At 36.8% G+C, this 22,911-nt stretch overlaps 1 protein-coding gene across 6 annotated transcripts in view; it reads right to left on the minus strand.

The window, feature by feature from the left end:
* LOC135217305 (uncharacterized) overlaps nucleotides 1–22,911 on the minus strand; it is a 275,648-nt gene that overhangs the window by 234,924 nt on the left and 17,813 nt on the right. Inside the window, exon 3 of one of the 6 annotated variants that reach the window (XM_064253074.1) lies at nucleotides 3,366–3,425. The exons of the other annotated variants lie outside the window; for them this stretch is intronic. The gene's annotated coding sequence lies outside the window, so the exon portion shown is untranslated. The remainder of the gene's footprint in view (nucleotides 1–3,365; nucleotides 3,426–22,911) is intronic. 6 annotated transcript variants of the gene reach the window in all.

The raw sequence follows: 22,911 nt of genomic DNA on the forward strand, positions 1-22,911 counted from the left end.
CCATTCAAAGGGACACTTTTAAGATATTCTAAAAGCCCACATACTGAGTACCAGCTGTATCCGTTCCCGTTCCAAACAAACATCCACCACTTGACGTTATGTTAACCTATAACAGAGGTGGCCTAACAGTCAATCGCGGCCAACTTGTTTGGTCGATCGCCGTTCCCCCACAATCCTATATAAACAACCAAACACACACACACACACACACACACACACACACACACACACACACACACACATATATATAATATATATATATATATATATATATATATATATATATATATAATACATCGAGCTACAAATGTCCTTTAATATCTAATTCACTCTACCTCGGAATTAATATATTTTCATATATGCTTAACCGAAGGGGAATTTATTAGGTGATTATAGAATTCTATTATTCGCCTAATAAAATTCCCCTTCGGTTAAGCATATATGAAAATATATTAACCTTCCGAGGTAGAGTGAATTAGATATTAAAGGACATTTGTAGCTCGATGTATGTATATGAATCACGGTAATGTGATATGATTATATATATATATATATATATATATATATATTATATATATATATCTATATATATATATATATTTAAGTGAGGCAATTGTACTCATGTTTTATTGTACTATGGCGCTATTTGAAATTCCCCCCCACCTTTTAATACGTGATTATGAAGTATGGTAGATCGTAAAAGTTTCAGTCTTTAGAGTAGATTTCGGAGTTCAAAATTCTGGCCACCCCTAACCTATAAGATCGTCATCCAGAGGTAACTGAAACCTTTGCATTCAGGTCAGTTTTAAACATATCTGTATTCCACGGCATACGCTGCAGTTCCAGAAATGAAATGAAAACTTCGGGAAAAGGGAGCAGACTATGAGCGACGTCCTTCCATATATGAAGTGACACCTTTTACCGTACTTATCTACGTCGGAAAATAAAGTGCAGACGCACACATAAGACACGTCTAAAAGTAAAGCAGCCTGCTATCGGCGGTACATTAGGTTAGACATCCCATACAGAAGCCATATATGCAATGCATAGCATCTTCTATTCTAATCCGTTTATCGACGCCAAGGTTATGGTCGGATAAAAATACAAACTGCTGGGGGAGGCGCTATGCCCCAGCAAAATAATGCTGAACTGACAGGAATCGTATGTATAGGGATAACTCATGGTGCTCTTTTGGAATGCGCTATAATCGTTTGGAGAGAGAGAGAGAGAGAGAGAGAGAGCTATGGGCCATAAACTACTTTTTCTCGCCACGCTCGTCCTCAATTTGGGTGGGCCATTCGGTACCATCTAAAAAAACAACGCTCCATTTCCAGTGTGCGCTTCCAGCCGTTGTTGTTCTAGTCACGCCCCCAGATGCTCCGGGCAGGTAATTAGAAAATCCTTATTTGGATGCAAGTCTAATGGTCAGTCACTGTAGGCTAAACCATACTGGGAGTTTGAAAGCCACAGCCATCTTGAAACGTGTTTGACAACTGATTTATGTTCTCTTTCCTGTATGCTCTTTTTTTTTTTTTTTTTTTTTTTTTTTTTTTTTACGCTACAAGGTGTAAGTAATCAAATGTTGTCTGTTGACATGACGTTCAAGCTTCTTTCGTGAATACATTAAGAAAATGGAATAACATCGATCAGTGTTTTTATTAGACTAATCGTACACATACAATATAGCAAAGCGAATAATCAAATTATTACATACCGGCTGTATGTAAACGGTTGAAAATATATCTACTAACCAGGAGTGGTCATATATCGTAACAAGGCGTGATCCGACCTCCAGCTTACTCGAAATGTGTGCAAGATTTTCCCCTCACACTGAATTCATAAACATTATATTCCTAACTTTTAAAGTAAATCAAAACATGCTAGGATCTACAGTCAAATAGGGCCTGGTTTCACCAACGAAAATTAAAATAAATACGCTATATTTTTATTATAAATAATTTTTCTGTGTTGTTTAACATTCACATAAATAACCTACCCTAAAATTCCCGTATCTTTAACTCAATGCGAAACACCATTTTCAGAACCTTTTAGGTTTTACTATAGACCTTTCTAACCGGCACCCCCCCCCCCCCCCCCCCCCGAAGAACAACAACAAACGTAAAGTAGTTTGTAGGTTTACTAACCGAATAAGCGAAAACTTGGTAATTTTCAACATGAATGAAAACAATACCCCCCAAAAACCTCAATATAATTTAACTGTTCAAAGAAGTCCTCATTCGCAATATGTATAAACATAGCATCAACAGAAATGTTTCTTCGCTACTATAGACGTACATTACCAACAAACATAATATATAAAGCAATAACAATACTGAAAGAAAGTATTTCAAATGTCTAAAGACAAAGCTCAATTTAAGCTACAACTATATACAATTTACCCTGAGTCAAATGAGTTTTTAGTCAATCCATAATATATGTGCCTTTATTATTAGGTATTTTTTTTTTTACATAGCTAGGTACCGTTTGGTTACCACAACCATCTTTACAGAAGCGAAACTTTATGACATCACTGAATCAATTATTCTCCCAACATGACAAAAATTAGTGCACATATTGAAAGATATGGTAGAGATTTATTCCTGTGTAAAACCAGTCTAGACTGCAGTGTACCTTTGTTCGTCATTATGGTTATTATATTTGCCCGGTCGTCAAAAAGGCATAACCCTGATATTTACTTCTCAAGTCTCCCTTGATACCATACAAAGTTCTCTAAGGGAGTTAAGTTTCGGTAAACTCAGGACTTTTCAGATATATTCCCAGCTGGTTCCGAAGTATGACGCTAACGGCTGAAAACCCTCACATGCAAGAATTCCATGAATCCAACTTAGGGAAGGTGCCATATATTCTCACTTGCTAGTAAGAGTAATATCGCTCGTTCTGATACTGGCTTCATAGAAATACTTGTGAACTCCACAGCAAATAAAAAAAAAATCAATACACTAGAATGTTACCAAAAATAGTGTGAAACAAATAATGGTATTCACACAGGCAATGATACCTATTTTCAAGTACTTCCCTCCGCAGGACAAAAACACCGGCAATACTTTACATTTAACCTGAGCCGAGGAACATGATAAAAGGGCCAAAACTATCTCTATTTTAAATTAAAAAAAAAAAGCAGAGTGCTAATGAGACTTGACATGACCTGGCATCCCCGATTATCACAAGATAGGCAAATGTGTGGAATCTATAACAGTTTGCTGCAATATCCACTTCGCAGGCTTTCAAAATACATGAAAACATCTCTCTCTCTCTCTCTCTCTCTCTCTCTCTCTCTCTCTCTCTCTCTTTCTTTACGCAAAAATTTATAAAGTGAAGAAAGAATTCAGACTTATATTACTCACGTTATCCCAGACGAAACCAGCATTTGTACCATTGGTACTCAACGAGTCCAAGAGACGTACCTGGAAAGAGAAAAAGTAAATCAGTGACACATCAGTCGTACTTACAAGAAAAAAAAATCAGAAAATGAAAAAAAAAAAAGTCGCAGTGAATGCTCGACGTCTAGAAATCCCGGCTTAACTTTTCTGGCCTGGAAATCTTAGGGTTTCTTCTCACTACTTTCTTTTTTGGCACAGAGCAAAATAAGCCACATAAATACTTTCTGAAAATATATTCCCCATATAGAGCAGATAGTCAAAGAGGGTTGACTATCAACTATTAACATTATTAATAATGTTAATAGTTGATAACAGCATAAACTCCTTGATAAGCATATTATTCAATAATAATTAAATCATCCATATATATAATAACTAATACAATGTATATACCTACATCAATCTCTATCTGTCTATCTATCTTTATATATATATATATATCATACATACATATATACATTTATATATATATATATATATATATATATATATATATATATATATATCAGCTTTTCTTTTCCCTGTGGACTACAACCTTATATATATAGGTATATATATATATATATATATATATATTTCAGCTTTTCTTTTTCCCTGTGGACTACAGCCTATTATATTATATATATATATATATATATATATATATATATATAGATATACACACACACATATATATTTTAGATATATAAAATAAAATAACACATTAATTAATAAGAAGATAATATATATATATAATAAACTATCCTCTCTATCTCTCTTCCCCTGTGGACTACAACCATATATATAGGGACATATATATATATATATTTATATATAATATATATATATTATATAATTATGTATGGTAGTATTTATATATTATAATATTTATTATATATTAATATACATATTATTATATCTATTAAAATTAATATAATATATATTATATACTATATATCATATAGTTACAAATTAAAATATATATAATAAAACCTATCTCTTCTTCTTTCTCCTCATCCAAATATATATAACAAATATACTGTATATCCCTATAGCAACATGTATATATCTATATCTACCCATCTACATATATATGTGGTGTGTGTGTGTGTGTGTGTGTGTGTGACGCGCACGCCCTAGCAAAAACAACAACAAAAACCACGACGTTACCGGGTGCGGCAAAACAGTAACGTTGGCGCACCGTAGCATATCACGTGACCACGACGCTCCTGTTTGCGTGCGTTTTGCAGATACCTTCACAAGGTCATTCCACTATGTGAAGCTCCCCTCCCCTCGCGCTTCCTTCTTCTCCTCTTCTAAATCCCTACATCTCACTGGACCACCTGCTCCGAGATATACACTGATAGAATATCTCCCCCTCCACCCCCTCCCCGCCCCAACCATTCTCTCTCCCTCGCTCTGCAGTCAACTGAGCCATTCCTGGGGGTCATGACTGAGCACGCACACACACACACACAGAGAGAGAGAGAGAGAGAGAGAGAGAGAGAGATTAAGCGTTCATCAAAGTTCATTGTAACATCTATCAATGGATAGTAATTTGATAGATTTTTCGCCTTTACTTTCATCCTTCCCAAATCACAATTATTAATTTACGTATCTTTTCATTTCACACATATATGAATGCAAATATTTTTTTCTGTATAAAATATCGCCAGGGTTCGAAAAACAAAACAATCCTCCTTTGTGTGTGTGTGTGTGTGTGTGTGTGTGTGTGTGTGTGTGTAGAGAGAGAGAGAGAGAGAGAGAGAGAGAGAGAGAGAGAGAGAGTTACTTTACGTAAATAGCAAACTTCGTTAAAACTGACGGCTGACTTAACCACCACAGAATCAAATAATCAATTCAGTGTCAGCTAACCATATTAGGGGACTATTACTAGTTCACGTGCACTACATTTCGGTCAAAATTAGTAAATCTTCATGTTAATATGCCTAATACCTCTCTGTCTCATAAAATCAAATTAATTCCAGGGGATTTACTGAAATAAATACAATTTCTTGAATTTTCTGCTCAAAGTGGCACATCTGCTCTTGCTTACTGTAGGAATAATTACGGTCTAAGCATACATAGTCTCAAGGTAGATTTAAAAGATTAAAACAATCAAAATCACACGAAATCAATAGTTAATACCATTGGCTTGTTTTCAGTGAACTCACATATTTGCATCGAACATCATGACTCACTCTGTGAGCTCCAGTCCATAACTCTTCTAAATTAATGAATGGAAACTAGAGCTGAAGAGATACAACACATCCCATTGTGGGAACTTCTTTACATACAAGATATGTGACACATGGAATAAACTGCCACCAGAAGTCGTAAACAGCAACAGTGTGGAAGAGTTTAAAAGAAAGCTAGACAAAACCATTAGGACACTGTGAATGAACAGTGGAACCTGATCTTAGAGATAAGTGAGCGCATGATGTCTCCTCGGATGGACCAATAAGTCTCTGAGACATCCTAATCCTTGTAACTCGTTCAAAATTAATGGCCCCAACGGGCACCACTTCATGGCGCGCACTTGTTCACCTCAGCTGGGTAGAGTGGTTGACGGTGTTCCTCTTACAAATCAACAACCATCACACAGAGACATCTGGTGCAAGCAACTAGACAGCGTCAGTACAGTAGAGTCTGAAGAAAGCTCTACGGAGGTAGTTACCAAGGAGCCACTTACAAGCAGCACGAGTCTCACACAGGAAGCAAAGAATCGAAAAGTCCTTAGTGCAGCAATGCCATCTTTAATGCTTTCAAACTGAATGGTTCAAACGGGAAGAAATCGAGCAACATGAACCTTTATGAAGATACGTCACTCACAAGACTATATCCTCACATCCAAAATATGATATTCACACCCTCATATAAATCTGGTCCTCGTACATCCAAAGCTTTGTTAAATACCTGTAATCCTTTACATCTAGGTCTATAAACCCGTTATTGTATATATCTAACTGATTCACTTCATTCATTCCGTTACGCAAGACAACTTGGACAGGTTCCTTTCTGAAATAAACAACGTTCCTTTTTCTCTAAAGTATCTCTACAGTACCAAGGGGTCACCAGTCTTAATCAGCTAAAACTACATGCTACAGGGAATTGGCTTTCCTTTGGTGTATTTAGCCAATGAATCCTTTAAGGATTCTGTAACATTAATAGATAAGCAAAATCTTGGGAATGACTCCTGAATCATATTGGAAAGATGGAACAACCAGAAAATGAATTCAACAGACAGGGATTGGAGATTTCCACTACTTTTAAAAACTAGGTGTTACGGAATGGGAAGCAGGGTATTGGAAGTGGGTAATGGGTATATTTATTCTGATAGAAATGGTAGAGGAGTAGGCATGATTTTAAAACCAGAGTAGTCACTGACTGACTGAAGAGTAGTAAGCAGCAGGCTACTGATTGCAAGACTTAAATTAAAACTGTTCATAATGAGTATTATAGTTTGCTCATGCACCAACAAACAAACTCTCAAAAGAGAGAACAGACAAATTATCAATATATATAAATGAACAGTGCTATAAATGAAATACCAGACAGAGATACCTGAATTGTCGTCAGTGATATGGATGCAAAAGTTGGTAGGGACAACGAAGGTATGGGGAATTTAATAACGTCAAAAACACATTCATAAATATACTCGCACATCTGCAGAAGACGGTTATAGTGATAAATACGAGTAGAAAAAGAATGCCGAGGAATGTTTGGAGCTATAGGGGAGCAGATATCGGCACTGAATCATTCATGAAATTTCCTCGGGTGAAAAAAAAAATTAAACAAAAACAAGAGATAAAACCTGTCACAAGAAAGGATGGTTCGATAATTACATCAGAACGGAGATATGACTATTGAACCAGAAGCTGCAGAAGTCCTGAATATACATTCTATGACTCAAAAAGTTTTTGGATCCTGAATAAGTTAAGAGATGGACTACATTAGTTCATTATGAAATGTGGAAACAAACCTAATGATTGGGAACAGAAGTCATGGCATGAATGTGGTAACTACAGAGCCATGCACCTACAACTGATTACGATGAAACGATTCAGTATACTCATTCTCAACAGGCTGGAGAAAGCTTTTTATCAGTGTACAAAACGCTTAGAGATGAAGAGTAAGCTGGTTTTATAAAAGACAGGAGTTGCACGGATCAAATATTTTTCTTCAGACATACTTATGTGCAACAGCGTATGGAAGTTATAAATCACCTTCTGATGGTCTTTGTTGATTACAAGAAGGCATATCCTGCACGCCCTTCCGGGAGGGAATAAGTACACTAATAATGTCAGCTGGGGTCCTGCGGGCACCAGAAGAGTTGGAAGACCCAGATATACTTAGATATAAGACGAGAGGCTGGATATGTGCACATATTTGTGAAAAATAAGCCTTGAGAGACGTGAGTGCGACATTTCAATTTCTTCACACGCACATACACACACTGCGAAGAACACCGAAGTGAAGATCTGAGTCCTGTTGAAGACCAGGATAAAGCTGTCTCCCGTATGATACTCAACTGTGTTGGCCTTTCATGTCATTACTGCGAGGTGCTTATGCAATAGAGTCGCCGTGAATGACTAGGACCAATAAATATTTCAGTCTGAATATACTTGAATACCTTTTTATAGCTCCTAAATGGTGTTACGTTCCTAAATTTCTTAGACAACGCAGGGGCATTTAAAGAATCCCCCTCACTCACACTCGTAAACACTCGAGGAGGAGGAGGAGGAGGAGGAGAGAGAGAGAGAGAGAGAGAGAGAGAGAGAGAGAGAGAGAGAGAGAGAGAGAGAGAGAGAGAGAGGCGGGTTTACGGGAACCAACTTTTGCTGTAGCCCTCAAAATAATCAATGTACTTTTACTATTAGTATAATTTTACTTCCTTAATTTCGGAACTATATTCCTTCTCACGTTAATTAAAAAGGAGAGGGAGAGAAAAAAAAATACCGAGCTATGTAAAATAGGCGGTTAAGCAACAAACAGACTCGTCATCATTTGTTGACACCCGCATGATCTCTCCAACTTGTATTTCTACACAACAAATCACCAGGATTCTGGACGACTTACCAGCAGTGGGCATTCTTTCGATGATGGGATATATACATTAAGAGAGAGAGAGAGAGAAAGAGATGCGTTCTCGTTATTTTCAACATTTTTTACGCTACAGTTATTTTTAGAAGATCATCATTTCTGTTTGTTTTGTATATTACTTCTGACGCTTTCAGTGAATTGTGGCTTACAGCTCTTTCACAAACGCACACACAGTGTGCATGTTTTCTTTTGCATTATGCATTTCTCCTCTTTGGCGGGGTACCCCCAGAAGTGTAGTTCAGACTTTCGTTTCTCAGCAAATTTTTCGAGCTCATGCAGCTAGTCTAACACCTTTTTTTCCCCTGACCTAAGCAGGCACTGGTATGTACCCATTTACATCTGGGTGAACTGCTGAGCAGTAGGCTGGGAGCTATCTATTCAAAGCTCGTAGCCTCAGCAAGAGTGCTGCTGTGCTCTAGTAAGTCGAGTATTTTGGCTGATGGGGATGGATGGATGGATGTATGTGTGTGTGTGTGTGTGTGTGTGTGTGTGTGTGTGTGTGTGTGTAATGAAATATATAAGCATATAAATTCTCCTTCAAGTCCCACCGCACTGCTTTCGAGACACTTCCTGTGCATGTTTGTGGCACAAAATATACTACGTAACTTTATCACAGGGTGCGCACGTGTGCTCTCTCAGATTATATCATTTGAATACTTACATCTATCTACCCTTCACGCATTCTCCTGCCATTAAACGCTACGTTGTTTTTATCCAGCCTGTCCGTGAATAGAGGTTACGCAAAATTGAAATAAATGGGGTTAATAAAGTACTTCCCTTGACAAGAGGAAGTCACGTTTAACAAAGGTCGTAAAAAAATATCCGGTAGATTTTTGCCTAACATTCGGGAGTATGAACCGCCATTATTACGAAGAGTACAAGAGGCTACATGGTTACCACAGAAAGCTTTAAGCTTGGCATCAACCGATAACAAACAGACATAAATACTGTTTGCGAAATCAAAAACATACAACCTTACTTACAACAACAAAGTTAAGTTTGAATTATAATCAGACTACACCGAAGTATGTAAGGTAGGAATATCACCTCAGTTTAACCGTGCATTATTGAAAATCTTTTACGAGAATGAAAACATATCTTTACAAGAAGAAAAAATAATAAATAAAAAAACACTTCCTCTGAAAAAAAAGTACGGGTACTTCACTCTGTGCGGCCAGTGAAGTCGTGATCTGACAATTAGCCTTTTATTAACTTGAAAACCACGATACGAGGGGGCGCTTAAAGAACATGTATGGCAACTAAAACGCTTGTAATGAACAGAAGACAAACCAGCGGCTAAGGGGACAAAGCAATATCCCCAGGAAAGGAGGGAAGATAGCCAGAGAGTGAATGGGAGTTGGGGAAGATGACCAAGGTCCTCAGGGATTGGGAAGAGACGGCAAATGCAGAGCCTAAGCAAAAGTGGAAGTAGGCCTAAGGGAACCTTTACGAGGAAACGAGGAAAAAGGGCGGCAAAGAGAAGTAAATGAAATAGGCATTTTCGTCGCGAAAAATCAATGTTTCGTACCATTACTGTTTCTGTCACAGTGGTGATGATGGTAAGGTTCTTTTTAGTTCCTCTTTGCAGTCTGTAAGCTACTGTTATAGTCTCTTCATTCTGTGAACTTCGTCTCTGTCCCTTGTAACTGTGGTTCATCCCTTTACTGTTTACTGCAGTGATGATGATAATGCCTCTTGGCTACTCCGTGCAGCCTTATTTACAAAGGCTCCTAAACTACTTCTTACTTACATGGTTTCCTCTGCTGTTACTTATTACTTACAAGTCTCCTCTGCTGTTACTTCTTATTTACAAGATCTCCTCTGCGGTTACTTGTCATTTACAAGAAACCTCTGCTGTTACTTCTTATATGAAAGGTTTCCTCTCCTGTTATGTATTTCCTATTTACAAGATCTCCTCTGCTGTTAATTCTTACTTACAAGATTTCCTCTGCCGTTACTTCTAATTTACAAGGTCTCCACTGCTGTTACTTCTTATTCACAAGGTCTCCTCTGCCGTTATTTCTTATTTACAAAGTTTCCTCTGCTGTTATTTCTTATTTACAAAGTTTCCTCTGCTGTTATTTCTTATTTACAAAGTTTCCTCTGCTGTTATTTCTTATTTACAAAGTTTCCTCTGCTGTTATTTCTTATTTACAAAGTTTCCTCTGCTGTTATTTCTTATTTACAAAGTTTCCTCTGCTGTTATTTCTTATTTACAAAGTTTCCTCTGCTGTTACTTCTTATTCACAAGGTCTCCTCTGCTGTTACTTCTTATTCACAAGGTCTCCTCTGTTGTTATTTCTCATTTACAAAGTTTCCTCTGCTGTTATTTCTTATTTACAAGATTTCCTCTGCTGTTACTTCTTATATGCAAGGTCTCCTCTGCTGTTATTTCTTATTTACAAAGTTTCCTCTGCTGTTATTTCTCATTTACAAGATCTCTTGCTGTTACTTCTTATATGCAAGTTCTCCTCTGCTGTTATATCTTATTTACAAGTGTCCTCTGTTGTTATTTCCTATTACAAAGTTTCCTATTACAAGATCTCCTCTGCTGTACTTCTTACTTACATATTTCCTGTGTCTGTTATTTCTCATTTACAAGATTTCCTCTGCCGTTACTTCTAATTTACAAGGCTCCTCTGCTGTTACTTCTTATTCACAAGGTCTCCTCTGCTGTTATTTCTTATTTACAAAGTTTCCTCGGCTGTTATTTCCTATTTACAAGATCTCCTCTGCTGTTACTTTTTACTTAGAGATTTCCTCTGGTGTTACTTCTCATTTACAAGGTCTCCTCTGCGGTTATTTCTTATTTACAAAGTTTCCTCTGCCGTTATTTTTTATCTACAAGATCTCCTCTCCTGTTACTTCTTATATGCAAGGTCTCCTCTGCTGTTACTTTGTTTCTTGAAGATTGTAACTTCTTCTCAGAATATAATTGGTCTTATCTTCACCTTAAAGAATACGAAGAAATACCCAGATATAGTAACAGTCACTGCATACAAAGTAATATCCAAATACATTAACAGTAAGTTCATATACACTACAATGCAATGAAAAAATAACAATTAAAATCTTGCAGAAATTAAGTAAGCGCTGTAGAAAGTCAATGCATGATAAAAATCAAACTAGAGTGATTTCTTAGTAACTACCTCTTTAACGAAGTTTATGAAATAATATAAAATGCAAATCATGATACTGAATATATCAAATGTAAAATCCTACCGTGACTTTACAAAACGAGCTCACACATTGATGAAAACACTCGAGACATAAAACTTGATCTCCGGAGTTCAAAGTAGTAACATGACCAAGATCTTTGAACAAAATCTTTATAATCAATGATAAATTCCAAATGTAAAATAAAAAATAGTGTATAGCAAGATAAAATTCTTTTCGTTCTCATCACAAAATAAGCAAAATATTATTCTCAAATCTGTAACATTTACTGCAAAATGTTGCGTCACTCATAAAAATAAAAATAAAAATAAAAAATTGTAGAAAACTCGTAATGTCATTCCGACCCATTTCTCCCTTTACCCAGCAACATCCTGTTGCAGAAAATCAAATGCAATTACCAGACTCACTTTCCGCAACGCCCAGATTGAACGCCTGCATCAGAAAAAAATGGTGGGAAGTTATTCTTTTTGCTTTAACGGAACACCATTGCGTGTGCATTCCCCTCATAGCCTGCTTCTACTACAACTACTGTTTCAAATGAACAAAGTAAAGGTTTGGTTAAAAGGACCGATGCAGGTAAGTTAGCACACACCAACCGCCCCCACCCCCTTTCTCTCTCACACACATACACAAAAGCACGCACGCACGAAAGCATGCAGACAAAGAAACGAATATCTGATCATGTATTTATACGAAATATGAATTACCAACTGTCTGGCAAGGAAAAAATGACAGGGTCCCCAGTTGATTGAAAATAATTTTTGACAAATTGAGGCCCGGCAGTCTACATGACGTTCAGATGTGAAATAAAACACGAAAATTCTTCAATGCACATTTCAAAAGAACCGACTCCTCCGCCAAACAACAGTGTATAAAATTACAAAATCGAAAAAAATACTGTAAAGTGGTTTCGAACAACATCAAAGTCACCGGACGAATCGGAGCATGCTAAGCTTTCTTTTGACGAGACGAAAGACCGCATCACGAGAGCAGGAAAGAAAGCGCCAAGCAAATCTCAATGCAGGTAAACTTCAAGCCCGCCGACGGCACACGAAATTTAAATGATTGCCTATGACTAACAATCACAAACGCTAGCTATCGAGGTTCGTGATACCGCACACGCTACACGTGTACAATACATTCTGCGTTGAAAATGCATAAAGCAAATTATAAAAATTATAAAACCGCGCTTCCAATAACAGCGCAAATAGGGATAAAAAAAAACCACGCACTGCTCTCCTGCCCCATCCTTCTTCGATACGTTATAAATAAGCAAAGAGACCTGTGCCAGTCTATTCCCTCCACGATATGAAACATCAATTATTCACGCCATGAGCTGTGCTGCGCCAGCCGCTTCGATTGGTGCTTGCGACTTTAGATTATACCCTGCATGTCAACCACGCGCATGCTCCCTGCAATAGCACATTGCATGACAGTAATCTTACTTACCAATTCGCGTAAATGTTTACGAGAAAACAGATGTATTACTAATTAAAGCAACTAGAATTATTAAAATCTTCAAAATAAATAAATAACTGTTTATTGCCTTAGAATACGTTACACGAGCCCTAGACAGAAAAAAGGTACAAGTTATGAAGAGAGATTAAAACTAAGATTATAAGGCTGGAATTGCAAAACAGCAGAAAATTCCAAATTTTAGGGATCAAAGGTATTAATAGCTGACAAAACTTGTTGACTCTTAAGTTCTGCCTCCAAACACCGAAGAAAGAGAAAGTGGCACAAACTCTAATATAAGTAGTTTCACTAACAAATGTTACTAGCCTATGTAAAATGGAATGTATTCGTCTATCATTTTTTTCTGTGTTTAATTTTCACGGCCGCCATCATTCCAGGGCAAATGCAAAAATGAAGATACCTTAGTCTAAGCTTTATGACAGTATAGAGTATAGTGTCCTTAATTGTGGGGTTGATAGACTTCTGGGAATCCCACCTGAGGACAGCCTCTCTTGCTACTGGTCTTTAAAGTAGCCTGAATGTGAATGCCTTGGTATGAGCGTGTATGTGTAAGATGAAATCTTTTAGGAACTGAAACAGATTGATAGGAGACCACAGTATTTACAAGAAGAAACTATAACGATTAGGACAGCTAAAGAGCACACTCAAACTAGAGAAGATGAAATCTTTTAGGACAGCTAAAGAGCACACTCAAACTAGAGAAGATGAAATCTTTTAGGAACTGAAACAGATTGATAGGAGACCACAGTATTTACAAGAAGAAACTAGAACGATTAGGACAGCTAAAGAGCACACTCAAACTCTTTGAGCCATACTTAGCAAGTCATTTGGTGGGTTCTTTTAAAATAAAAGACGTTATTTTTTGTTGCTGTCAAAACGAAAGAGCAATGAGTTGATTTTCATAATCACACAAAGTAGCAGAAAGCCTGACGCACTGGACATGTTGACGGAAAAATAGATGGTTTTATTTTCAGTCCCCTGTAGCGAGCTACACTTCTTCAAGTTTCAGATACTGCCAGAATCTAATTAAAGTACTTCTCTATGTGATTAGTATGAGAAGTAATTTCTTAGGAATAATGACAAAAAAACAAGACGTTTAATTTATGAAACTAAGGACATCGTGAGCTGAAATTACAGATAAAAAGAATAATAAATAAAAGGGATAACAAAGGAAACACCGGCGTGGAACATTACAAAACAGGTAATCATGCATAAGCGACGCTGTCATCTGCAGCATGCACGTAACAGAAACCAGCTATTGAAGTGAAGGAAAGCATTACCGGTAATTAGAGTTTTAGGTTTGGAGACTTACGCCACGCCAGGTGAAGAACATTACAAATCCTGAATCAAAGACAGAGGTCCTTACAAAATCATGATTATAAATTATCAAAAAAGGTTATGAAATGATAATCTAAACATAACTAATGGAATTCATTTTGACATTTCTGAAAAAAGCTTCTCAATTGTATTTTTTCTCAAAGAGGACAGTGAGAAGGATCATTAACCAGAAAGATACTGGTGGTTCTCCTTGGAAACAAGAAAGAAACAGTAATCATGCATCTGATTTAAAAAAAAAAAATAAATAAATAAAAAAAAGGGTACGCAGGTAGACTGATCAGTATAAAAATGGTCCTATTTCCTTTCACTAAGAAACAATTTACTCCAGGTTAAGCATAACCTTAGTATCTTATCTTCAACCTTTATTTACATACTGGATATCTAACCATCTGTTTACCGTATATAAGCATCAATGCTCACCTGCTTAATTAAATTACCATCTAATGTATGGTGAATAAGATTCTTTAAAATTTCATGACTCATTTATAGAAGAAATTCGAATTATGTTACACTGCGATGCAACATTCGACGAAATTTTACATGAGCATGCATGCATGCATATTATATATTATAGTATATATATATATATATATATTATATATATATATATATATATATATATATATAGATATATAGTTATAGATAAAAGGTCAGAGTGGAAGTCAGTCCACCGAAATATAGTTCTTAGCTTTAAACCAGAGTGTTTTAATGGGCCTTTATACTTGAGACATATCCTGTTTTAACAGAGGAATTCATTAACAAACATTTTATATATAATAATATATATATATATATATATATATATATATATCATATATATATATATATATATAAGCCACTTATAATAGAGCAATAAAACATATCATATAGTTACGTCCGCCATTAAAGACAACACTGACAAGACAAAATAACGGAGGTGAAATACTGAAACTAGCGGAGTTACAGATAATGCACATCAACACTATACAAATCTGGCTAAGATTAAAACCTAAAGTGATAAATACTTTCAGTGAAGTGGCTGAGCTTTATACAACTCTAATATGGATCTTTTTCATGTGCCACTTAATCCATCATGAATTCATGCAAAACCGGAAAAGTAGCTATCAATGCAGCTCATTCCTGAGGAAGTACGAATGAGAATGGGAATGGGAATGCCAAGAAGTAAATTATTCTAATAATAAAATGAGGTAATTTATTCTGGCAAAGGATATTTAAAAGACAGCACATCATACAGCCACTCTTTTCGTGTAACAACAACATAAGCAAAAATAAATATATTACAAGCACATTTTGGCATACCTTTTTGAAATTGCAAAGCACCGTAGGCTATCTATGAACTATAAAAGGTGATGGAGATGCCTATAAGCTAATCTAATACAACTGCAGTAACTGTTCATCGTAGTATTTTATCCCATGAATACACGGCAATAGTAAATGGGAAACAAGCATATGAATGATGACCAATGTTGCATGTTTTATGACTAAATCCAGACCAGAACTATACGAGGAAAATTGAACCTGAATGCACGCGGCCCCGAAAACAAAACGCCACGACCATTTATACCCGAATTTCAGCTAAAGCTCGTGCTTCCTATTACCACCGGATTTGCTTGCCAATCGGCTGTTGCAGATTCTGCGGATCAATTGTAAGCTTATTAAAACGGCTTCCACATGACACCATTCCACGAAGATTTAATGGAGTGTGAACCATAACATTAGTATCCAGGCCACTCGCTCCCGTTGTCCTAAAGTGTTTGAATTGCAAAGGAATGCATTTAACATATAACATTCCTCTTGAAAAGAGTGTTATGGCTGAAGCCAAGTAACATCAATCCTCAGAGACATAATGAATTACTATATAAATAACTATATAAGCACAGAATTACCGAACTATTACTAGTTTTGATATAAACAATTTCACAATCGAATCCGTTCAAATTTGTCCTTAGTTTGACGAACTGGCGTATATAAGCCATTTTCTCCCCCACTCTGAGAAAATTGGCTTCAAAGATTTTGATATTATGCAAATTAGCTCATCTTTTGAGGCAATCTGGTTTAAAAATGCGACAACAGATACAGATGAAGTTTTGATGCGTTATAGAGGATCAAAAACTGAGACACTTGTGCTGGAGAGAGAAAAAAAAAAGAAAAAAAAAAAGTGGGGGAGGGGGGGGATACGCCAGTTCGTCCATGCAGGGACGAATTGATCAACCTTTCCCATTCTCATCCTCATCTATGAGTTTTGCCATCAAGTGCAAATGAGCGTCATTCTGAGATCTTCCCATCATTTTCATGCGAGATGTCTTTCATTCATCTGGTCCATCGATCTCTGCCAGCCGTCCGGTGCTTCCCGGGCCTGTAATTCGGCAGAGGTTCAGGAAATTACAACCGAGGAACACAGGATATGTAATTCCCAGAATACGGTCGTCGCCCATTGTCCAACAAGTTGCCAATTTAATCCTTTCTCTCTGGGAAACTTCCTTTGTCAATTAAAGGATACGAAGGATTTCGGAATTTCTCCTGTGGTAAGGGAATCGATGGACAATATTGGTTTTAGCAAGCCTCAGTGCACCCTTTCTAAATCTCTCTCTCTCTCTCTCCTCTCTCTCTCTCTCTCTCTCTCTTGAAATATTGAGCTACCGACTATAGCACATTTCAAGTTTGTTATTAACGCTTACCTTAAGACTACATTTTAAACTAAAATAGGAAATAAAAATCGAACCAAGAAATTATGACCTTCCCAGTTTACTTATAATATGAACGCTGAAACAATTTCCTGTTAGAGATCTTCGAGAACTGGCCTGCTAATAATATTAACCGAATCCTGTCAAAATCATATATTACAGTAGTTTATGACAGATAAAAGAAGCTATTATCTATCCAGGCCTGTAGGCGGTATCATTTTATTCCTGTTCATGAGAACTGTTTTTTATTTTATTTTATTTTCAATAAAAAAAATTCTGGGAAAGGAAAACGCTGAATCACCCTGGAAAATTGGGTTGCTTGAGTCTTATCCTGACCATTTCTATCTCATATATATATATATATATACTATATATATATATATATATATATATGTGTGTGTGTGTGTGTGTGTGTGTTGTGTGAGTGTTTTTACATGTATGCATACATACACGTATACACGTATATAATATCTATGGTTACAAAACTGGGGTCGCATTTACATACACACATATCTATATTATATTGTACATATATATAATTATATATATATATATATATATATATATATATATATTATATATATATATATATATATACACAAAATTAACCTTAAGATTCCAAATAGGTATCATGTTTTAACATTTCCCCCAACGTTGCAATTCGGGATCTAAGAATTTTTTAATCACGGGACTGGCGTAGCCTAATGGTGAAGGATGGGAGGGAGGGAGGGAGGGAGGGAGCGAGCGATGGAGGGAGGGGGGAGGTTAGGGAGGGAGGATGGAAGTGAGCGGAGGGTGTCCGACCCAGCAGCTGTTATGAGGGTTACCCCACACCTCTGTAAGGATTACGTCATCCCATTTAACGCTGCTACTTCTCCCCCTTCGCACCCCTATGAAGGATAACGGTGTAATGTTCTTATGTCGATTGTCCCTTCATCAATCTGTACATCTCTCTCTCTCTATCTCTCTCTCTCTCTCTCTCGCTCTCTCTCTTTTTTTTCTCTCAATGTTTACTCATCTGTCGACTTGTTATCTTAACCTGGTAAGGTTCCATTCACTTTATAGCTGCTGCCGGGGTACTTAATTCGACGAGGATTTTGATTTGAAAGCCAGGCTTAATGCTGCCTACACCGCATTACTGCAAGATGTCTTTTAAACTTACTTTCTTGATATGTCATTATCTAGTACAGTATAACTTTAAATTTCTCTCGCGCTACCTCCCTCGCATATAAACACACACAAACAAAAAAACTCTCTCATACAACTACTTTATTTTCATCTTTCAAATCCTAAAATAGATACCCAAACCTATCCACGCACCGGTAACCCATTCACTCTTTAATGATCCCTAAACTCCTTCCTATCCTTTCACTCTCTCTCCTTTCCCTTTTGTCCATCCCGTACCCTTTAGCCAAACATTCTATCCCTCACAGGCATTCATTTCCTTTCCCAGAACCCATTCCCAACTTGCAGTTGCCTCAACGGAATCTTCGACGCCAAACACTCGACAGTGGTCCTCAAATTCCTTTCTCTTCTCTTAACGCGAACGATGCTTTTTGCAAGCTGTTCCGGATCATTTCGATCTTTAGCCCCCGGATGGTTTTGCTTATATAATGAGCCCAAGCACGTTTCGCTATTTTTCCAATTTCCAACCCCCCCCCCCCCCCCCCATTCTTTTTTTTACAGGTGAATGACTTGCAAGAACGATTATCACTAGCATTACCACTTCCCCCCCGATGGACGTCATAACCACCATGCACACACTGGTAATTTGCGACGTTATTATTATTATATTGTCATGCAGATTGTGATCACTGTGATTCTCATGTGTTCAAGTTACCATGAACGTACACATATGATCGAGTTCAAGATTACTATGATTACTAACACATTCATTAATTCGTACAACAACAATCTCCATTCTCCATTTCCTGCATAGTTGTTGTTGTCTTCGCAACAGCACAGCTATGAACGGCATCATACCTAGGCATCATTTTGAAAACCTTTAAAATAGTGAAGACCTTGAAACGTCAGATTTTTTCCCCTACAGGCTCTTCAGCCAATCATCCTTAGTCAATCAAGCACAGCAACCAATCGCAATTTCGAACAGAGCACCGGGTTGAGGGAGTCTCTCTCGCTCTCTCTCTTTCTCCATGCGGGTGCCTCGTTACTTTCAATATCCCATGACGTTGCTGCGTCTTCAATTTCAATCCATTTTCGAGAAACTCTACTAAACCATGAAATGAAGTGATATCCATGCATGACTGATTTTGTTCACACTGCTAATGAAACATTACTAGTCGCGTGCCCACTTCCTCTCAACTTGAAAATGCTGGGTCTTTTTTTTAACCTCTGTTGAATTTCATGTGCAAAGGTATTATTAGCTAGAATTAATTGAGCCCGGGCACTGATTAAGGTTATCTGAGCCGTGAACATTACTGAAGAGTTTTTCCTACAAGGTCTAATGCTGAAACTGGAATCTGATTTTAAAATGTAGTATTACTCGTCGCATACTATCAAAAACCACTTTCAAACTTAGTGATATGGGTATTAGTTCATTGGCTACCTTGAGAAGCAGCGTACATATAACAGAGAGAGAGAGAGAGAGAGAGAGAGAGAGAGAGAGAGAGAGAGAGAGAGAGAATTTCTTCCTGTCAAACTCAAATTACCCAATAATGAATGATGTGGAGTCATAAGCCTTAATTGAGTTGCAGCAGTATTCCTCGTATTATGTTTCTCGCCGAAATCCAATAATGAAGCAAAGTACAAAACAAATATGACTGAGAAGCAACTCCACTTCTCCCAGTATATAACATTGTCTACAGTGCATCATTTGATGACGTATACATTTTTTTTATTCCGAGAGGTCTATATTTAAACTGAAAGCAAAAATGAGTAAACTACTTGAGTTTTCGCTTGAACACTACTACCTTCTTCGATTAAACAAGAGATAAACGTAGGGACAGTCTTCCTTTCTACTAATTTCAGAGACGAACATCATTATTATCCGACATTCCAAAGAAAAATCAAACGTCTAATAACCGGTGATTTTCCAGGAACAGGTAAGGTTTGGTCCTCTTTCTATCTCTCCTCTTCTCACTGAGGATATTGTACCCACTTGAATTATTCACCTCTGACGAAAGTCCTTTAACCAAGAACATAAATTTCAGTATTTACATTTCTTTCTCCCTTCTCATTCTTATCACTCCATCAGCACTCCAACGATACCAATATCTGATGAGTCCCCCCACGCGCTTCTTCATTCAAACTCACTGACCGTTTTCCGGGGTACAGTACCTCGAGATTATATTCAGCTGGATGTAAAAGTAATAAATGCCATGTACTTAAAGCCCGGATGAAAAACCTTCAGTTTATTTTGCGAAGAGGTATGGTTCAATTTTCTTTAAAAAAAAAATAAGGACATATCAAGCTGTAAGGCTGTGGAACCAATTCAGCAGTTAATTACATAAACGAAACGCTTAAGATGACTGTCTATATCATTAACATCAAAGGAGGAATGCCATAAACTAGTACCACGGGCAAAAAAAAAAAAATGAAGTTAATGAAATGTATAATATAAATTCTACAGAATTTGAACCCTCAAGAAGACAGGTGTTGACATTCAATTACTCTAGGTTGAATAAACAAACTCCACAGACAGACTGAATCAACTCGACCTTCTATAATAGAAATACAACAATAAAAAAAATAATAAAAAAAAATGTTGAAGTAGTAAAACTTCAAGTAAAGCAGACTCATCAGCTACTGTATAGATTTACCTCGCAAAATGTATTGATGCTGCTGGTTAAACAGAACGGACTAGATATGAGAGAATGTGCAGCCATAGAGAAGGAAGGGTCCGAAAGACATCCAGCTCACAGAAAACGTGTCGTTTCCCTCCGAATGAACGAACCGTTTGGGAAAGCTTCGTCCAACAGCAATTGTCATTTCCTGTAGAACATCGTCTTCCCACTGTCCCTCTTCCATTAACCCTTCCCCGCCCCCACCCCACTGCCGAGTGCATTCAATGCAACAAGTCTTTTCTCCAACGTTATTTGTAAAACCTCCAGGTCAGATCCTCTCGAAACGACATCCCACCTATGAAACTCGTACCTCACTTGAAAACTGCTCGTCTTGCGTCATGTTCGTACATAAATTTGTCTTCTCCTTTGTGGTTTGCACCCAACCTTGTTGCTTCAGTTTGTTTTTCCCTTTGGCTGTGGAGAGAGAGGGGCATTCGGTTACGTTTCCCAATAAACTCTACTACATAGAACAAGATTCCTTTCCTCAAAAAGCGTCCTCTCTTACGTACAAAAATTAAAATCGGAATGATTAAAAATTCAACTGAGGAGCATATATGTTTCCATAAAGCACTGAAACTTGAAAGTAAACACACACACACACACACACACACACACACACACACACACATATATACATATATATTATTATTGATATCACATATATATATATATATATATATATATAAGAAGAAAACTGAAACACGCTTGATTAGTGTTGCCAAGTACACCTATACCTCATCAGTTATCTAGGTAATGTCTCAAACTTCAGAGACATCCATAGACATTAAATCACCAGCTTCAATAATCCTGCGTATTTAAATATCTCCTAGCTTGCGTATACCATGTTTGGGTGCAGCCGTAAATGTCAAATATCCTGGTTTGCGAAGGATAATATTATTTATATAATTCGAGGTAAGAAAAAAGTAAATAATTCTTAATCGTTATGTTTTCATTAGTTTTCAGTTTAAGAGACTTAAACTTAACACTGCTATCTCTTCAATATAAGCGCAATATAATTAGTATCTGGGGGGAAATAATTACGATTTCAATAAAAAAAAAAAGTTATGGAATCAAACAAACTAAAAACCATTAAAACAATATATAACTATAATAATTATGAATAGAAGAAAAAGAATGATACTCTTCTGAAATGTTCTGCAACACAACAGCAATAAACCAAAAATAGCAGTGATCAGCAGAATTCAAACATGAATTCTCTAAATGGCCTAAATGCCAGTACTAAATTTGATGAGATTCATAACCTCCTGATATATGAATGTGGTTTACAGATGTTCCCTGAAGTTTTGAATACAACTATTAGTATAAAATATTCTCTTTAAAAACCGGAGACTCACATATGAAATATCAGAAACTATTGAACAATGTTAGTGCGCCACATTCAACATTATTTACTTATTTAAACGAACACATACATACATACACACTCATATACATATATACATGTATAATTACATACATAGCAAGTAGAAAAACATACACCCATTGTATTGTTACACAGGTGGAAAAATGACAAAGATTAATGAACAGTATATATCGAATATATCGATATATACTCTGAATATAAACTAATACACGTGCTTAATGTCGCGCAGAGCGATAAACGAACGTATTTTGTTGTCGCATAAGAACACTGCAATGCATCTCTAAATCAAAATTCGTTCCCTGTTTCCTTCCATACAGCTGTTTCAAGGGAACAGCTGGCGGAAGTAACTTTGCTATAGCTGTTAGCCTACGGAAACGGATGTTATTCTCTTTGCAAATCAGAGGAATATAGCTGTTATCCTACAAAAACGAAGCACCTCAGTGGTGTGATCGGTATGGTCTTGGCCTGCTACCTCGGTGGCCGCGAGTTCGATTTTCAGTCATTCCATTGAGGTGTGAGAGATGTGTATTTCTGATGATAGAATTCCACTCTAGACGTTGTTCGGA

The sequence above is a fragment of the Macrobrachium nipponense genome, chromosome 7 (assembly GCF_015104395.2).
Source record: "Macrobrachium nipponense isolate FS-2020 chromosome 7, ASM1510439v2, whole genome shotgun sequence".
Taxonomy (NCBI): domain Eukaryota; kingdom Metazoa; phylum Arthropoda; class Malacostraca; order Decapoda; family Palaemonidae; genus Macrobrachium; species Macrobrachium nipponense.